At 39.2% G+C, this 14586-nt stretch overlaps 1 protein-coding gene across 1 annotated transcript in view; it reads right to left on the bottom strand.

Moving 5' to 3' along the window:
* The window catches only part of APLF (aprataxin and PNKP like factor), a 236393-nt gene that overhangs the window by 187741 nt on the left and 34066 nt on the right, over positions 1-14586 (bottom strand). The window lies entirely within an intron of this gene.

Genomic DNA, 14586 nt, shown 5'->3' with positions numbered 1-14586 from the left:
GCCAATTTTAGTTTCAATTAGCAGAAAATCGAACTCAACAAAAATTATGTTCACAATTATTCCTCAGTGAATTATTCATCCTTCGATAGCACTCAGTCTGAAAATTTGTCCTTTAGGCATTTTGGAGAAAGACGTTTCACCCCATCATCTCCTCATTATGATTCGAGAAACTATCTTCTTAACTGGAAATACAGTCATAATGCGGTGGAAGGACCAACCGTCTTCAAGGTTCTCATATTGCTTAAATATGTTTACCACTGTCATTATGTACAGTACAGACCAAAAGTTTGGACACACCTTCTCATTTAAAGATTTTTCTGTATTTTCATGACTATGAAAATTGCACATTCACACTGAAGGCATCAAAACTATGAATTAACACATGTGGAATTATATACTTAACAAAAAAGTGTGAAACAACTGAAAATATGTCTTATATTCTAGATTCTTCAAAGTAGCCACCTTTTGCTTTGATGACTGCTTTGCACACTCTTGGCATTCTCTTGATGAGCTTCAAGAGGTAGTCACCGGAAATGGTCTTCCAACAATCTTGAAGGAGTTCCCAGAGATGCTTAGCACTTGTTAGCCCTTTTGTCTTCATTCTGCGGTCCAGCTCACCCCAAACCATCTCAATTGGGTTCAGGTCTGGTGACTGTGGAGGCCAGTTCATCTGGCATAGCACCCCATCACTCTCCATCTTGGTCAAATAGCCCTTACACAGCCTGGAGGTGTGTTTGGGGTCATTGTCCTGTTGAAAAATAAATAATGGTCCACCTAAACGCAAACCGGATGGAATAGCATGCCGCTGCAAGATGCTGTAAGATGCTGTGGTAGCCATGCTGGTTCAGTATGCCTTCAATTTTGAATAAATCCCCAACAGTGTCACCAGCAAAGCACCCCCACACCATCACACCTCCTCCTCCATGCTTCACGGTGGGAACCAGGCATGTAGAGTCCATCCATTCACCTTTTCTGAATCACACAAAGACACGGTGGTTGGAACCAAACATCTCAAATTTGGACTCATCAGACCAAAGCACAGATTTCCACTGGTCTAATGTCCATTTCTTGTGTTCTTTAGCCCAAACAAGTCTCTTCTGCTTGTTGCCTGTCCTTAGCAGTGGTTTCCTAGCAGCTATTTGGGATGGGATGCATTAAGAGAGGCATAGATGCTCATGAGGAGAACATAATTTTACCTCTATACAAGTCATTAGTGCGAACACACTTAGAATACTGTGTACAGTTCTGGTCTCCGGTGTATAAGAAAGACATAGCTGAACTAGAGAGGGTGCATACAAGAGCGACCAAGGTTATTAGAGGACTGGGGGGTCTGCAATACCAAGACAGGTTATTACACTTGGGGTTAATTACTGTGGAAAAAAGAAGGCTTAGGGGTGATCTTATTACTATGTACAAGTATATGAGGGGACAGTACAAAGACCTATCTACTGATCTTTTTACTCTGAGGCCAGAGACGGGGACAAGGGGGCTTCTTCTACGTCTGGAGGAAAAAAGATTAAATCATAATCACAGACGGGGATTCTTTACTGTAAGAGCAGTGAGACTATGGAACCCTCTGCCGCATGATGTTGTAATGAGTGATTCACTATTAAAATTTAAGAAGGGCATGGGTGCCTTTATTGAAAAGTATAATATTACAGTATATATATATATATACTAGATTCCTTGATAGGGCGTTGATCCAGGGAACTAGTCTGATTGTCGCATGGAGTCGGGAAGGAATTTTTTTCCCCAAAGTGGAGCTTAGTGTTTGCCACATGGGATTTTTTTGCCTTCCTCTGGATCAACATGTTAGGCTATGTGTTAAACTAGAAGGACTTAGTCTTCCTTCAACCTTAAAAACTAAGTTACTATGTTACTATGTATTTTACCATGAAGGCCTGCTGCACAAAGTCTCCTCTTAACAGTTGTTGTAGAGATGTGTCTGCTGCTAGAACTCTGTGAGGCATTGACCTGGTCTCTAATCTGAGCAGCTGTTAACCTGCGATTTCTGAGGTTGGTGACTCGGATAAACTTATCCTCAGAAGCAGAGGTGACTCTTGGTCTTCCTTTCCTGGGGCGGTCCTCATGTGAGCCAGTTTCTTTGTAGCGCTTGATGATTTTTGCAACTGCTCTTGGGAACACATTCTAGGTTTGCCCAATTTTTCGGACTGACTGACCTTCATTTCTTAAAGTAATGATGGACACTCGTTTTTCTTTACTTAGAATTTGTATTATGGCAAGAAAAAAAGCAGCTAACAGTCTATTCAGTAGGACTATCAGCTGACTTCACCACAACACAACTGATGGTCCCAACCCCATTTATAAGGCAAGAAATCCCACTTATTAAACCTGACAGGGCACACCTGTGAAGTGAAAACCATTTCCAGTGACTACCTCTTGAAGCTCATCAAGAGAATGCCAAGAGTGTGCAAAGCAGTCATCAAAGCAAAAGGTGGCTACTTTGAAGAACCTAGAATATAAGACATATTTTCAGTTGTTTCACACTATTTTAAGAATACAATGCCACATGTGTTAATTCATACTTTTGATGCCTTTAGTGTGAATGTGCAATTTTCAAAGTCATGAAAATACAGAAAAATCTTTAAATGTGAAGGTGTGTCCAAACTTTTGGTCTGTACTGTATGAGAAGATAATATAAGAGAGTGGGCAGTCACTGTTCATATGAATTTGAGAAGATTTAGAAACTTTGGTATGACCCCCTCCACTATTCAACCTATCTCTTGAAATTTGAGGGAATCCTTAGCCTTATATCTGTCCATAGTTTTCAATGTATTTCCCCTATAAGCCCCTATGTAATGTGCACTGTTGTCATCTGTAGTCTGGCCACCACAACGTTCTCACTGATTTAAACAAAAAAATACTCATCTGTCCTCCTTGTTCCCCCACTGCTCCAGGCTTTGCAGCAAGCGTCCTGAAGCACTGCACATCAAAGTGCAGCAGGTGCCATGTAGTCACGCCATGGCGCCTTTTGGGTTGACACGTCAAATGCCGAGAATGATGAGGGACGGAGCATGGGCTGACACGCCCTCTTTTATCATTGCTTTCAACTGTATCAGCATCCTGGAACTTATAACTATGGGCGAGGGGCCCAGGTGCTCGAGCCGACACTGCCCCCTGGCTCAAGGGGCCTATAGCGGCTGTGTGGCCTGCCGCCATTGCCTTTACGAAACTGGTGGGAAGGGAACAATGTCCAAAGTGCAGGCAGAGAGAAGGATGAGCGGTGCGCCCACCTCAGGGAGGCAGGAGGTAGCGTCCTAGACGAGTGTCTATCCTGCCTACCCCTTGTCCTGACTCTGGGTGTTCTAACAAATTGGGGGCTTTGGTAGTGATGGAAGGGGGCAAAATAGGCATCTATGCAGATGATATTCTGCTGTGTTTGTCAGAGAGAAAGGGAAATCCCTCCCATGCATCATAGAAGTGATCAGGTCTTTTGGTGCCCACTCTGACTTGGATATCAACTCTAGTAAAGGAGTTTTATTAACACTTGATGAAAAAAAATCAGACAAGCGTGAAGAGAATTAACAGATTTCAGAAAAAAATTAACTTTGAATATTTAATGATATTTACCACAGGGAGATTATGAGTTTTGTATCAATTAACATTATATTGTTAACTAGAAAATTAAGACAGAAGATGTCGGTGTGGATGCTGCTGCCGTTATGTAAAGAGGATAGAATAGCCCAGTTTAATATGATGGTCTCTCACCTCTAGCTCTTTATGTCCTCATTGTCTGCCCAGTTTGGGTGAATGAAAGAATTTTTTAATTAACAGAAACTCTTCTGAATCATCTGAATTGTTGGTGAGAGAAGGTGAAAATCAAAATAAATATCTTTTGAATTCTCAGAAAGGAGGCTTGGCCGTCCCTTATTTCCACAGGTATTTCTGTGCAACCCGATTACTTACATTTCCGGAATTCTGATTTGGAAAGATTTTTACTAAATAAGAGAAAAGAGGGATTTTGGTCCATTAATGAATTTTGAGAACCGAGGGTTTTGTTTCACGGGGACATTTTCTTGAAAATTGCCAAAAGTTTTATTCTTGGAATTGTACTTGGAAATCTATAAAGAAGATATTAAATATTAACATGGCAATTGAATTCACCCCATCATGGGATAATATAAATACACATGAATTTGTTATGGTACAGGACACAGGGTTTTGGAGTAGAAAATGTTTATTTTTTTAAGCATTTAATCCATGAAAATAAGTTGATGCCATTTATTGATCTCCATTGAGGTCAAGTCAACAATTGTAAACTGCTCTCTGGAACAGAAGAGATGAAATGATGAAGAAGAGCTCGTAAGTAAGCGGCTTTATATAGCAAGAGTGGATTTGGTTAGGAAATGGATAGGGGAAAATAGAGAATTATAGAATGGAAGGAATTACTTACGAGAGTTATAAAATATGAGAGGATGGGGTTTTTGAAAATTGGGAGAAAATTTGGAAAAAAATGTAGTAGAGAGCATTTAAACTTGGTGGAGAGGGATAATCAACCACTTATACATTAGTGGGGGTTTCTTAGTTTTTTTTATGTTTTATATGTTTGTTTTTTTTGTTTTATTATTTTTTTCTAAACAATTGCAAAAAGGTCGGGAGTGAGCGAATTAGAAAGATTGTTGTTTTTGTATGATTTCCTTTTTTGTATTTGTGCGGTCTGTTTTGCATATTTAAGTAAAGTTGTAAAATACAAAAAAAAGAACAAACAATCACAGCATTGTAATGAAGTCACAAATGACTGGACGATATAGAACGCCCCGTCACCCAGAGTTCCGTTGAGGGTTTTGTAGGCGTTTGTTGAGAGAGGAGTGTTGTAAGTGATTTCTGCGAATATGATGAGAAAAAAGCGCTTTAAGCGTATTATTGTTCTCTCTGACACCGAGGACAGCAGTGATGATGACGACTTCCATCAGGTGAGGGTCATTTTATATTTTAAAATATATTTGAGATAAAAATCACAGAAAAAGATGTTTGGACCAAATGGTGGGTTGGATCATGTTTGCAGTGTAATGACTGCCCTCACTATTTGTGAGAATATGGAAACTACAATAATGAGGAGATATGTATCAGGGTCTGAGCATGCAAACCATACATGTAAATGTCATGTTGTCATGATGTCAATGTCATGATGTCAATATATAGGAATCCCCATGACGGAAGTAGGTTTGTCCTATTATTGCAGTATATATAGTAACTCCCATAAAATGAGCAGAAATTGTATCTATAAAGGAATGTAAGAGTAAGAAAACCATTAACATTAATGGATCAATTCTGTAGGGCAAAGAGACACAGCATGGTATAACACTAAAGTCACAATACCTGTGTGGTCCAGTAAGCGTGTGTAACATTGATCCATTAATGGTAATGGTTTTCTTACTCTTACACTCCTTTATAGATACAATTTCTGCTCATGTTATGGGAATTACTATATATACTGCACTAATAGGATAAACCTACTTCCCTCTTGGGAATTTCTATATATTCTGAACATGACATTTACTTTGGTTCTGTAGACACTTATGTGATATACTGTTTACAACCTGACCAGTTATCATTACATTGAATATGTACTTTCTTTTACATGTGTACTTTTTATAGTTATGTGTGTGCACCTGTCTCAGCAGTGCCACCATTGTACCAACCATGCATTCAATAAAGGTGTTTTATCTTATCAAGTATGGCGTGATCTATGACCTTACAGTTCGGGCTGTCACTTTTGCTTTCTGTATCTCTCTAACTGGAAGTCAGTGGAATATGGAGTAAGATTATAAATTAGAGATGTTCATGATTGTCCCTGACATCTTTGCCATTTTTTCAGTCTCATCCACGAAAGAGGCCGATACTGAGGTCTCCAGGCCAGGATAACAACAATGGCTTCAATTCGGGCCCAACTCAGAGTTTACCAGGTACTGCGCTCCGATCCAGTAAAGGCGCTGATATATTGATGTGTCATTATAGTCATTGGGGGCAGCTCACGTGCACATTGTGGTCAGGGCTTGGATTTATCTCCATTGTACATCTACAGGAATGAGTTGATATATCAGTATTTGGTCAGTAATATTCATGCAGCTGCTCTAAATTCAGGCAGAAATGGGATTCGGGGATTGCTTCTCATGGTGGCCATGCACTGGGCAGGTTACTGTAGCTGAATGTGATTTTTTGCCCCATATACATATAGGGGTACACTGGACACTATATTAGGATTGATTTGTTGTGTATTGAGCCTCAGTCTTTGCTATTAAAATATTCTGATAAGAGATTTATGTTGTGTTGCCCCCACAGATCTGATTTTACCAACTTCAGATCCTGATCCGGACAGTACCACCTGGTAAGACCCACGTCTCCTCCATTACTAGCTACATGATGGGGATTAATGATTAATGGTCGGCTCATTATTTGTTACATTTACTTCACAGCTCCGATGACATCATTATTACTGATGATGAGGATTCCAATAGAGCAGGAACTTCTGCATATAATGGTAAGTGATCATTTCTAGATACAATCCAGAGTTATGTTATTGTAGAAAGAACAATGAGTTTTCTGTGCTGTCACAGATCAGTTTCCAAGTTTAACGATTAAGGGAAAATTCTAGATGGGTCTGTGTATTTTTAAATTAATGATACAACAGAGGGGTGATCCTATTTTAGATAAGCTTTATTGGTGTGGGTCCTATGTCTGGGACACTTCTATATTGGGAGAACAAGTCACCACCATGATGTCTTATGGCCTCCATTGTTTGTATAGAATTTATTACAACAGCGCAAGACATTTGCTTGGCTTCTTCTGTAACTCCCATAGGCAGAGAGAGCCCTGTACAAGCAATCCCACATCTCCATTAAAACCTATGGAAGTTACCATGAAACAGTAGATGGAGTCAGGGAACCTCTATTTTTCTAGTAGATGAAGGCCCCAGAGGTCAGACCCCTACCTTTCCTGTGAAGTTTCCATATTGATATGACAGTTACTTATTACTTCTATTAAAGGTGCAGAACATATAGAGTGACTTACTTTTTCATGTCTAGTATGAAATCCTATAATCTCAGCTTCTATTTATTTCCATACAACCATTGTCAATATAGGTGAGATTGCCAAGGGTCTACCCTCTGGGTATTTAGGACAGGTTCACCTCTGATCGTGTGCTGATCGTGGGCAGGCCTTAGTTTTATCTCTATTGTACATGTACAGTAATGAGTTCACATACAACATTTCTCTTCAGCGTCAGGAATATTCATTCAGCCGCTGTAAATTCAGGCAGAAATGGGATTCGGGGATTGCTTCTCATGGTGGCCATGCACTGGGCAGGTTACTGTAGATGAATGTGATTTTAAGCCCGGTGTACATATAGGGGTACTCTGAATACTGTATTAGGATTTATTTCTTTGATGTTCCTCAGTCGTTGCTATTACAATATTCTAATAAGAGATCTATGTTGTGTTGCCCCTACAGATCTGAATTTACCAACTTCAGATGATCCAGACAGTACCACCTGGTAAGACTCACGTCTCCTCCATTACTTGATACCTGATGGGGATTAATGACTAATGGTGGCTCATATTCTGTTACTTTTATTTCACAGCTCTGATGACATCGTTATTATTACTGACGATGACGATTCCAGTACTGGAGGAACTTCCACATATCATGGTAAGTGATCATTTCTAGATACAATCCAGGCTTTTATTATTGTAGAAAGGACAATGAGTTGTCTGTACCGTCACAGGTCAGTCTCCAAATCTAACGATTACAAAGACGTTGATCAGCAGTTAGAACAGATCGCCACCGCGGAAATGAGCTGTAAATGCCACTGTCAGAGAATGACAGCAGTATTTAACAGGTTAACAGCACCAAGCAGCGCCCCAATCCACTCTTGGCTGTTAGAGGCAGGTGATGGCTGAATGATATCCTGTGGATCTCTGGTGGTCTGGTCAGCTATGTGTTCTGCTCTGGTCTGATCCCATATTCGTAGTCTTATTACCTCTCTACACTCCATATTTATAGACCCCCTCCCTAATATGGACCTGCACACTGACCTCTCATTTGAGCCTTATAAAAAGTATTTTCACTCTTCCAGATTTCTGTACAGATAATTTACCATCTGATAGTGAGGAGAGCTCCGCTACAGAGGAGAGGTGAACACATCTAGTTCTGTACAAAACCATGACCTTGGTAAGAAATGTTTCCTGTGGATTTATATCTCATTCCTTATGTTTCCCAGGACACCACTATGTAACATCCCCGGCTGCTTCCTGGAAGACATCATTTCTCCTGCTTCCATCTATGTTACTCACTTCCAGGAAACAAAGGAGGAGCTGGTGGAGCGACTGTATGAGCTATACAACAGGACAGTATTCAATGATAAGGTATATTATCATCGGTATCTGGGTGATTTGGGTCATACATGACTTTTCCATTATCTCCCACTTTAAACAATAAATTCTAAGTTTAATGGATCTAACTTTCTGAAGGGAACTCTAACCTCTTTGTCATGATTCGGAAATATAGTTATTGAATATTTCAGGTAAATCTCACTTAGTTTGGTAAATGTCCTCACCCACTTTTTATCTATGGGATGTGTGGAGACCTTACATGATCCAACATAAAGAAATTTAGAGATTAGAACTTTTGGCTTGAAGTTCACAGGATTTTACATGTATATATAAAAAACATTTTGTTGATATCTGGACATTTTAGATTAAGGTTTTTTTGTTCTCACGTGTTGGACTTCTCAGTAGACCCCAAGCCCTATTCAAGAAGACCAGTGGTGTAAATCATACATGAGAGTTGGGTATTTCGTTAGATTGGGGTCAAGGAGTTTCTAGATTTAATAGAATTTATTTTCTCTATTTTAGCTCCCTAAGAACTTGGACATCATCTGGAATAAGAGGCTGACATCCTCATCCGGTCAATGCCGTCACAAGTTGGAGAACAACCACCGATCTTCAGTTATAGAGCTTTCTGTTAAAGTGTGTGATTCTGCCGGTAGGTTTAACATCACGTCCATCCTTCAGCTTCATGAGACAACCTGTATACCTGTAAAAAACTGCTACTGTAATACATCTTATATCCTCATCGTACATACGGTCAAAGGAAAACTAAGTACACCCTCTTTCAATTCTAAAGTTTTACATAATTTAAAAAAGCATCGTTAGAAGATCTTAAAAGAAGGGAAATACAATCTCAGGAAACAACCTGAGAAAAAAAAAAATACAGCATCATTATTTATTTAATTAAAAGTAGGCCAAAACGCAAAAGCAGTGTGTGATAAATTAAGTACACCCTTGGAGCAATTTCAAGTTGTTACTGCTAAAGATGATTCTAAAAGCTAGTGATTCGTGGGGTGTACTTACTTCTCACTCTCTGCTTCTGCATTTTGAAGTAGTTATTGGTAAATAAATAATGGCACGGTGTGACTTGTCATGTGTTTGTCATCTCAGGATGGATTTACCTAATTTGAAAACCTTTTAAAGAGCAAGATATTCTATATTATGTTCTGATATGTAAAACCAAAGAGTTCAAGTAGGGTGCACGTATATTTTTTCATGCCTGTATAAACTCTTATTTTAGTGCGACTACGATCCACACTTGCCCACGAGATGTGCCATGCTGCCTGTTGGATAGTCAGTGGTGAAGGCAGAGATGACCATGGCCCGTTATGGCAGGCTTATACAAGGAGGGTGAATGGTTTCCATCCCGAGCTGCCGGAAGTGACGATGCATCACAGTTATACTATCACCTATAACTACAACTACGAGTGCTCCCTGTGTGATAACAAGTAAGTAGATTTGATGGCTCCCAACGCTTTATGAAACACAATCACTGTGGAGAGACGTCAGTGCGGTTCTGTTGGTATAAGGCTTTTATACTTTACTATCAGAGTGGACTGACGTCTGGGGGCTGTAGGGTTTAGGATGCTACATGTTATATTTTCTGTACTAGGACCAGTCCTTAATATATTGGTTTCAATTTGTTCTTTTTAATATAATCCATGGTATTAACCAACGGTCATTCCAGTCTGGTAACCAATATTCCTCTTATCTTTGTAGATTTGGGCGTTTTAGAAAAATAGCTGACAATAAATGTTATTGCCGCCGGTGTGGAGGCCGATTACACCAATCGTCCATCAGCTGAACATGTAACTATTCTTCAGAATATTTAGCCTCTAATTTTGTTTCTTTTCAATTTGAGTTCAGATACTTTTATATATTTTCCCGAGTAGCGAGACAATGAGTATATGTGAACAATATGGAGAATAAAAAGAACAGCAGCATGTCCTTAGACTAAAAGTCCTATATTTCAAGCATACTTGGACATCTTGATATAGCACTATAGGTACTTCATAAAAGCAGGGGAGGGGTATGGTAGTGACTGGACCTGTAGAAGCAGAGATGCAAAACAGCCGTCATCCGCTTACCCCTCCCCGCATACGCTGTTCTATTCATTCTCAATATTGCTCACACGATTTGTTAGCGCTGCACCACCAATATTGTCCTATACAGCTGCTGGAGAGGAATCTGGAATATACACACACTGGTGCCTACAGAGACTTCCTTAATCTTCTTTGCCAATAAGTATCGGTGTTCATTACAAGCACCAGAAATTAGCAGCAAATATTCAGAATCCATCCTGATAGGTTACCATATAAATACTGGATACATTTTCCATAATTTGCAGGATATGGAATGGTGGACAATTCCCATCAATTATCGATAATGCTTTTTACAACCTTTTATAATTTCAAGCTTAGTTGGATGTAATTAATTTTCTTTATATTTTCAGGTTCATTATTTGAACATTGAGATGGATCTGAATATCGTCATCTCATCTACCTGTGATGGAGGTAAGAAAGAATCCTCCACCATCGTCAATCAGTAATAAGTTATTTTTAAAATATTGAGAATCTTGAGTCTCTATTTTAGTCTCTTATTGCCATACATCATTTAAAGTTTAAATACTTTTATATATTTTGCCTTTTTTTCACCACGTAGGGAGACAATCAGCTTATGTCTTCATTACAAGTAGCTAACAGAAAATATTCAGAATCCACCTATCCCGATTCACACAAAGCTTCCAACATGTATTTTACAGGTAAATATTTCTGTGTGTTTTTTCCACCATTTATATATGTACTTCATGTCAATGCTAAAACATTGAAAGTAACAGTCATTCTTGTTTCCAAGAAGTGCAAAAGCGAGAACATGATAGTGTAAGGAAGGTGTAATAATAGAAGAAATGCAATGTAGGTTTTATTATTGTATTTATTTCTAATAATTATTATTTTCTCTACAATTTTTGAATTCTAGTTGAGAAAGGAAAGAGATGATGAAGGTTATCAGCCTACTGATGCGGAAACATCGCCAACATCCTATCTGATGGACTAGGTAAGTAACGCAAACATTACAGGCTACATAGATCTATTGTGAGGACACTCATCATAGTCTTATGGTTCATAATGCTTTTTTTTTTTTCAAAGCTCTAATATTGGAAACTTTCTTTTTTTCAATTTCCAAATTGGCCTTTTTTGTAGACAATATATAATGCAATATTTCATATCTATTTCAACTTCAGTTTCTGTCAAAAAATATAATTTTGAAGTTACCTTTGCTTTAGTTTGTTACATTTGATAACCAGTATATATTGTTTTTTAAAAACATGTCTTTTAATTGTTTTCAGATTAATCAGAAAGGCGGCTTCTCGCATCTATACAGGCGTGATACATCTTGGAATAAAGAGGTGAACACCTGCACCGACCTGCGCTGACAACATGATCAGATGCAGTATCCGAGACCTGGAAAATCTCTAAAATAAAAAAACTATTGAAAACAAATATAATAATTCTTTCTAGTTTTAGATTTTTGTTCTACAAATCGATGGCTGTTGCTAAACATATTATTATTATTATTATATTACAATCAATGTAGTCTATGATTCTTATTCAGCCATCATCTGCCTCTAACCTGATATATGTCGCTGACAATCTGTGACAGCAGCATTTAATATGCACCGGCAGGGAGCTCACCAGTCTACACGTCCCATTGATGTCCCATAGGAGCCCCCGTGACATGATCGTGGGATGTCGGTGGGTTGCCATTATGGCCAGGAGTCTGCTAATGACCCCCGGGCCTCTCATTATGGTACTCCTGTGAAAACCGGCCCGAAGGCTGGCGATCATATAAGACCATAATTTCTTTCTATATACAGAAATGAAGTAGCATTGCTACTATAGAAATGTTTACAGGGAATTAAAAGAAGGAGCCACAACACGTTCTGGACACAGGAACATTTTGTAAAAACAAATTCAATTGAAAAAAACATGTTCAGTTTAGCACGACCTGAGGGAATTAAAGATTAATTGTACGCCATTCCCTTTTACAAAAGGATTCTGACAAAAATGTCAATTACACAAATAAGATACAAATGAGAAGATACAATGCTGATAGATTAGAATTTCTGTTCCTAACAAGAGGCCTAAGCGTGATTGACTGTCAGCAGCGGTCATGTGGCGCACAGGCTTCATACAGTCTGCCGTTATCACAAGCAAAACAATCGCTGTGTCCATTAATGATAGCAAATAACGGACTTCATGTTCTGCATTTTCCTGCGCTGAACGTTATAATTATATTCTCATTTGTAGGGGTGTTCTTAGAACAAACAAGTCTATCACTACTAAATGGAAATGTTAGATATAATTCGCTCATAATGATCCAACATATTACATGATGCTGAGCTATAAATGACGATGAATCATTCTAGAAAGGAGAACAAGACGGAAAACAAATAAAAACGGGGTATTCTGGGTATAACATTATCATAAAGTAACACTTGGTGTATATAGATAATGATGGCAGCGGCAGTCTCACAATGGCTGGAGAGAACTAGGCAATTCCTGCCTCAGTCTATTGGTCCAGTTATAGGTCTATGGCATAGGGCTTAAAGGGATTGTCCAGTCTAAATCGATAAGGGACAACCCCTTAAGTAGCGGTGTGTCTACCTTCTAAGTTTTTAATATACCGCCATATATCGCTGCTATAAGCACACCCCAGCATTTTGACAGCCGGCTCTACAGCATGTACAGTACAGACCAAAAGTTTGGGCACACCTTCTCATTTAAAGATTTTTCTGTATTTCCATGACTATGAAAATTGTATATTCACACTGAAGGCATCAAAACTATGAATTAACACATGTGGAATTATATACTTAACAAAAAAGTGTGAAACAACTGAAAATATGTCTTATATTCTAGGTTCTTCAAAGTAGCCACCTTTTTCTTTTTTTGACTGCTTTGCACTATCTTGGCATTCTCTTGATGAGCTTCAAGAGGTAGTCACCGGAAATGGTCTTCTAACAATCTTGAAGGAGTTCCCAGAGATGCTTAGCACTTGTTGGCCCTTTTGCCTTCACTCTGCGGTCCAACTCACCCCAAACCATCTCGATTGGGTTCAGGTCAGGTGACTGTGGAGGCCAGGTCATCTGGCATAGCACCCCATCACTCTCCTTCTTAGTCAAATAGCCCTTACACAGCCTGGAGGTGTGTTTGGGGTCATTGTCCTGTTGAAAAATAAATAATGGTCCAACTAAACGCAAACCAGATGGAATAGCATGCCGCTGCAAGATGCTGTGGTAGCCATGCTGGTTCAGTATGCCTTCAATTTTGAATAAATCCCCAACAGTGTCACCAGCAAAGCACCCCCACACCATCACACCTCCTCCTCCATGCTTCACGGTGGGAACCAGGCATGTAGAAGTCCATCCGTTCACCTTTTCTGCGCCGCACAAAGACACGGTGGTTGGAACCAAAGATCTCAAATTTGGACTCATCAGACCAAAGCACAGATTTCCACTGGTCTAATGTCCATTCCTTGTGTTCTTTAGCCCAAACAAGTCTCTTCTGCTTGTTGCCTGTCCTTAGCAGTGGTTTCCTAGCAGCTATTTAACCATGAAGGCCTGCTGCACAAAGTCTCCTCTTAACAGTTGTTGTAGAGATGTGTCTGTTGCTAGAACTCTGTGTGGCATTGACCTGGTCTCTAATCTGAGCTGCTGTTAACCTGCGATTTCTGAAGTTGGTGACTCGAATAAACTTATCCTCAGAAGCAGAGGTGACTCTTGGTCTTCCATTCCTAGAGCGGTCCTCATGTGAGCCAGTTTCTTTGTAGCGCTTGATGGTTTTTTGCAACTGCACTTGGGGACACTTTCAAAGTTTGCCCAATTTTTCGCACTGACTGACCTTCATTTCTTAACCACTTCGCGCCAGAGCCTGATTTTGCCTTCGTGACCGGGCCAATTTTTTCAATTCTGACCACTGTCACTTTATGAGGTAATTACTCTGGAACGCTTCAACGGATCCCCCTGATTCTGAGATTGTTTTTTTGTGACATATTGTACTTCATGATATTCGTAAAATTTCTTTGATATCACTTGCGTTTGATTGTGAAAAAATCGGAAATTTGGCGAAAATTTTGAAAATTTTGCAATTTTCAAACTTTGAATTTTCATGCCCTTTAATCAGAGAGATATATCACACAAAATAGTTAATAAATAACATTGCCCACATGTCTACTTCAC

Source organism: Phyllobates terribilis, unplaced genomic scaffold (assembly GCF_046119375.1).
Source record: "Phyllobates terribilis strain yellow unplaced genomic scaffold, ASM4611937v1 Scaffold_3__8_contigs__length_932513732, whole genome shotgun sequence".
NCBI classification, from domain to species: Eukaryota; Metazoa; Chordata; class Amphibia; order Anura; family Dendrobatidae; genus Phyllobates; species Phyllobates terribilis.
The sequence above is the reverse complement of the archived record's forward strand: the minus strand, read 5'-3'. Positions and strand labels throughout refer to the sequence as shown.